Source organism: Vulpes lagopus, chromosome 7 (assembly GCF_018345385.1).
Source record: "Vulpes lagopus strain Blue_001 chromosome 7, ASM1834538v1, whole genome shotgun sequence".
Classification (NCBI taxonomy): domain Eukaryota; kingdom Metazoa; phylum Chordata; class Mammalia; order Carnivora; family Canidae; genus Vulpes; species Vulpes lagopus.
This window is the reverse complement of record NC_054830.1, coordinates 33,486,716-33,492,715: the sequence shown is the minus strand read 5'-3', so window position 1 is coordinate 33,492,715 and position 6,000 is coordinate 33,486,716.

The window sequence follows — 6,000 nt, the reverse complement described above, 5'->3', positions numbered from 1 at the left end:
GGCTCATAGAGCTCAATTGCACTCAAAGTATGTGCAATTCAGGACTAAGTTCAGACACTGTCTCCTCCACTAAACCTTCTCCTTCCAAAAGCAGGTTCCCTCTTCCACGCTTCCCATGGCACCCTGGGGATAATTCTGACTTGGTAGCTACCCTATTGTTTTGAAATGACATATTTTGAGTCTCTCTTTTATTTATTTTTTCTTCTTTTTAAAGATTTTATTTATTTATTCATGAGAGACACAGAGAGAGAGGCAGAGACACAGGCAGAGGGAGAAGCAGGCTCCCCGTAGGGAGCCCGATGTGGGACTCGATCCCAGGACCCCAGGATCATGACCTAAGCCAAAGGCAGACGTTCAACCTCTGAGCCACCCAGGCACCCCGAGTCTGCCCTTTTAAAACTCTGCTCTTTGAGGTCAGGGACCGTGTCTCTGCCAGTTTACCACCCAACAGATTATTCGTCAACATGTGCCAGGAAAGCTTACCTAAGTTAGCAGTGCCAGGTGATGCTATAGGCAATTCCCTGATAAAGGTGGAGATAGAAGCTGCATATAGGACCTCAAAATACTAAGAGAAAAAAGAGGTAGTGAAAATAACTGCTTTATTTTTAGAACATTCAACATTTTCCTTAATAAAACTAAAACAATGACTCTAAACCACTAATCTGAAAAATTTACCTGAAATAGCTATGCATCATCCCATCTAGTAGATGGAATCAAATGGAGAAGCAGCCATAGTGTGAGGTCTTCTGTGCTCTGGTCTCCGGGGAAGACTGATGGTCTCCTCCACAGGTTCAGACAGTGACCAGAGCAATCACGTCTACCGTGCTCGTTCCCTGAACTCTCCTATTTCCATCTTCTCAGGAGCTACAAGTCTGTCTCATGGTCGCACGCAGCCAAGCTGTGGAACCAGGAAAATCGTCACATTTAATCACAAAATAAGCAAATGGAAAAAGATTTTAATTAAAAAAAATTTTAATAAGCTAATGAAGGAATTTTATGAAAGTAATAAGATTTTATTGCAATATTTTTGAAGGGTTGCCTTTCTGAGAAAAAGTATCAAAACAGCCTTCAGAGATGCTGTGAACTTTACAAAATTTTCTTTGGGTTCTTTGCAAATGGTGGCTTGTGACCCAAAGTCCTATTCAAACCGTAATCAGAAATAATAGGGGAATTATGGTAATTTATCTTATGTGATCTAATCTCTGACCAGGCTTGCATCTCAGACACACCTTGTAGTTTGTTGTGTGTTGAATTCGCATGAAAAAAGAAATTAATCCCCCAAATTAGTCCTGCCAGGTGTTTAAAAAAAAAGTTTCCATATGACAGCAGCTCTTGCCAATATCCTGCTAAAGAATGAGACTAATTTTTTTTTAAGTTTATACAGTCCTGACTTTGTCTAGGGACTCCTTTAGTTCTCCTGTCTCTAGCAATATCATTTTAAACATTTGCTTTCTCCAAATGGCTTATGCGTTCTGTAGAACTCTACTTGTGATGCATCTTGGCGTGTTACTATGGAAATATTAAATCATTCCACATGTGCATGTGTTTGCCTCACCAGGTAGATTTTAGAATTTACTTGAGAACTGTTTGTAGCTTCTTGTCCTCCTCCGCCTCCTCCTTCTCTCTTCCTCACCTTCTCTTTCCTGGGAGCACCTCGGTAGTGTTCACTAGGCAAGTGCTCCAACACCCTGGTTGATTAACTCAGGAAAAAATAGAAGCTATTATTTATTTATCAATCTGTGCCCCACATGAATGAAGTTCACGTGTTCTTTCTTTAGTCCTTATGAACAGTCCTGTGAGTATTATTATCCGAACTTTCCAGCTCTGGAAACTGAGGCGTAGGAAGAGAAGGCAACTTGCCCGAAGTCACAGCTGGTGAGTGAGTGGCAGAGCTGGGGGTCAGACCTCAGTTGTCTGATTCTAAGCTCATGACTTCCTGTAATCCCACTCATTTTCCATCCTCTTAACTAGCAACTTCTCAGAGTCATTGCTTTGCAGATTTTAAGAGGAAAGTGTGTACTTTGGGCTAACAAATCTCACATCTCTGATAAGACACAGTGGATAGGATGCTTGTTGTAAGGTCTTCGTTTCTAGAAGGCTCTTGTGCCTATGCCCTTTAGAATAACGCATATGCTTCTGGTGGCACTCAGGCTGGTTGGTCCACTGTCTTCTACCTACTTGCTCCTGAAAGTGTGCTTCTTGAACCAGAAGAATCAGCATGACCTGGGATGTTTAGAAATGCAGACTTTCAGGTTGCCTCAACTTACTGAGTCAGAATCTACATTTGAACAATATCCCTAGGCCATTTGTGAGCACATTACAGTTTGAGAAGAACTACCCTACTTAATGGTTGTCACATGAAATGGGACTTTTCTTTCTTGTGACTATTGGTAAAGAAGTCAAGATAGGTCAGCAAACTGATTCAAGTGAATCAGCACAACACCATCACATCAACCCATGAGGTATTATTGATTTTCTCACGTGTTCACAAAATCATTGGCCCCAGCTATTCCAGTCTCCTAGTTACATACCAGTATTTTAAGTTAGTTGAAAATTCTCTGGATATAGAGTCATGTGTTAGGATTAAGATATAAAACCTTAGGATAGTTTGAAAACTCACTGTGCTTCCTAGAGTATGTCCTAATGCCCATCTTTAGGATATCCAAAGTTCAGCTGCTAAATTCACGTGACATTTTAATCTAGCCCAGAGTCAAAACACGGTAACTTTGTCAAACAAGAGGAGGGTTTAGGACTATAGCCCCTTTATAAGACCTGCCTTAAGAAATGTTTATGCCACCCATCTCCAGCATGTGTCAAATTGTGTGCTGTTGCTGTAGGCATAGAACAGCCTCCTTATTTTTTTCTCTAACCTGCTCAGAGCTATACCACCCAAGAAAGCATCTTCCTTGCACTGGGTTGAAAGCAGCATTATTTTTAACATAGGACTGGTGATTATTCTGCAAGGACTTACCCTGTTTTGCTTCACCATTTAGACCCTCCTTCCTTCTCAAAGAATACATTTACATTCATTCTATTTCCCTACCCTCATCTTCAAGTATTTATCAAGTGATGTGGCCAGTACAAAGTAAGACATGAATAACTGCCCCCGAGGAGAGTATATTCTGGGGTAATGGGGACCCCATGGCTGTTGCAGGCAAGAGGGGCAGGTAGAGTGGAAACATCGCAGGGAGCTTGGGGGACAGAGGCCATTCCATGCAGGGGACCAATGGTACAGAAGGGGAAGTGTGTGGGACCCACAGGTTTGAGGAATGGGTCTTGCGGATCACATGATACATCTCCGGTGCCCAGTGGTGAGGGCTGTTCAAGGAGCATGTGCCCTTCCCCCACTGGGCCTGCAGATGACATGGGCTCACAGCTTCCCCTCTCTGGGTTTGTTTGGATCACTTCATCTACTGGAACATCGAGTTCAAAAAAGTTAATCCCTTCTTTCAACAGACTGAGGTCTATGTGGCAGTGTGGTAGATGTTGGCGTCTCAGCAGAGATGAAGAGAGTCTCTTCCCCAGACAGTTCCTTTTAGTGGATAAGCCAATAAATGAGCACATAAATTAAATAAGATAAAAATCTTAACAGGAGAGTACATTTCGGAGAAGTTTATATGCAAGAAAAAAATATAGAAAAGTATAAACTAATTTGCATAATGAATCTAAAAGGTAGTGTGGCCATGGTCTGGGAAGGTCTTAGAGCAGAGGAAAGACCTGAAGCCTGGATAGGCAAAGAGTGAAGAAACTACTCCAGAAGGAAAATAATCTGAGCAAAGTTCCCCTTTCCCAGGACTAATGAGCATGGAAACTTGTTTACTGAATTTTTGCCTGAAGCTGACATATATTGACTAACACTGCCAGGGCTCCTGCTAAAACACCAGATTAAAATATGCATTTAGTTAATAGGTTCTCTAGAGCTTAAGTAATAATCTATAACTACATAATTACATATAACTGTATAACATATATCATACATAATTATATAATTGATATGTTAATATTATAGTTCATAATTAATGGTTATATTACATAATTAATTAGTAATTATATAGTAATATAAGTAATAATGTTAATGTATTGATTAATATTAATATGTAATTATATGATATTATGTCTAAATATGATTATGATTATAGTTTTATATATAATAATTTATAATTATTGTTTTCAGACCTCTTCATATGCAAGGCTAAGTACCTTACACTGAATACTCAAAGCAACCTTATGGGGGTGTTTTGATTTCCATTTTATTAATAAGGAAGCAGTTTAGAAACTTGAGCAAAGCCACATAGTAGACGCTAATGTTGTACATGGACACAAAGTTGGAGAGCAAAACCCACATTCTTAACACTATGTCAAACTATCCAGATACTCTATATACTGTAGAACTTTGAATATTGTATACTCAGGTACGATACAACATTAGGATATTAGAACAGCAAAACATAATCCCTTTAAACAATTTCCCTTCAGATGGGAAGAGAAAGTATGATGTATAGAGCTGAAACTATTGAAGCAAGATCATGTGTGGCAATCATCTCTTTCTCAAGTCCTAAAAGTACATAAAAAGGCATGAGGGTGTGGTTATTTGGATAAGTCTTCTTAAAATTGGTAATTTTGTGGGACCTACTATGCAAGGCCAAAGTAATGTGCCAATTGGATCATTTATAGGGCATTGTGGCTGTATAGTATCCAAACATCCCTTCCCAAGGTGGCTAAAAACATCCCTTCCCCAAATTAGAAAGACTTGCGTCATTTGGGAAATTATACCCATAGAGTTTTTGACAGGATTTCTAGAGTGTGTGTTCGAATACCGTTCGCTCATTCTTTTTCTAGTTCATGGGAAGCAGATTATCAAAAATGATGAACAGAATGGATATAGTCACACTCGCAAACCTGGGTTTGAGAACTGACCCTGCCACAGTGATCAGGCGTCTAGGTTGTTCACTCAAATGCCCAGCCATTGTACTTACAATGTGGCCAGGACCAGCAGAGTCAGCACCACCAGGACCTCGGTAGAAACACAGACTCTCAGGCCTCACCCTGGCCTGGCTGAACGGAAAGCTCTAGGGCAGGAACCAGGCATCTGTGTTTTAACAAGCTTTCCAGGTTTGGAAAGCCCTGTGCTGGACCTTAGCGTCCTCGTTGGTAAAAGGGAGATAATATAGTAATAATATCCTCTTCTAAGTATCATTGTGAAATCAACTGAGATAGTATACATAAAGTGCCTCACATGATGTCTAAAGTAAGAGTAATAATCATCATCTTTAATAATTTTATTTTACCTTTTCTTATTTTTGGTTTAGAAAGGTAAGAAACCAGAACCCCAAACAGATAACTCTGTCTGCCTTGGGTCTCACGAGAAATCCGCTCTTACAGTTAGTGATGAAGACTTGTCTGACGTCTGCCTTATGTTACTAAGAAAATCTGAATCGTATAAACAGGTTTCTCTTGTGGTCTTTCTTCGGCTCCTGTTTGAAAACGAAGGAGGTCTGCGGCTGAGTGTTTTACGGCCAGTCCAGGGGCTCCGTGGAACAGCTCTGATGGATGTGTGTGTCAGATTGCAAAACGCTCCCGACTGGAGCAGTTAAACTGGACAGTTTGGAAAACCACCTCCAGGTTTCACATTTGGGAACACAAACACTTCTGGAGTGAAGTGCTTCTTCCCAGGGAGACATGCCACCGCTTCAGCTCCCTGTGAAGTGCCCATATATATCAGGGCTGAATAAAGTCCCAGTAAGGACTGGTTTGACCCACTGTGGCCTGTTCCAAACCATCTGAATCCATTCTAACTTCTTTGCAACTTTTATTTAGTATTTATTTATATGAGCTTGGGCATCTGTCTTGCTTATGGCTTCCTTGCTTCTCATTTGTTCTTCCCCTCTCAGACGAAGCTCAGTAAACTTCTCTGTAAAGGGCCAGAAAGTAAATATTTCAAGCTTTGTGGGCCATAGGGTCTCTGGGGCAACTACTCAAGTCTGCCATGGTTACTCAAAA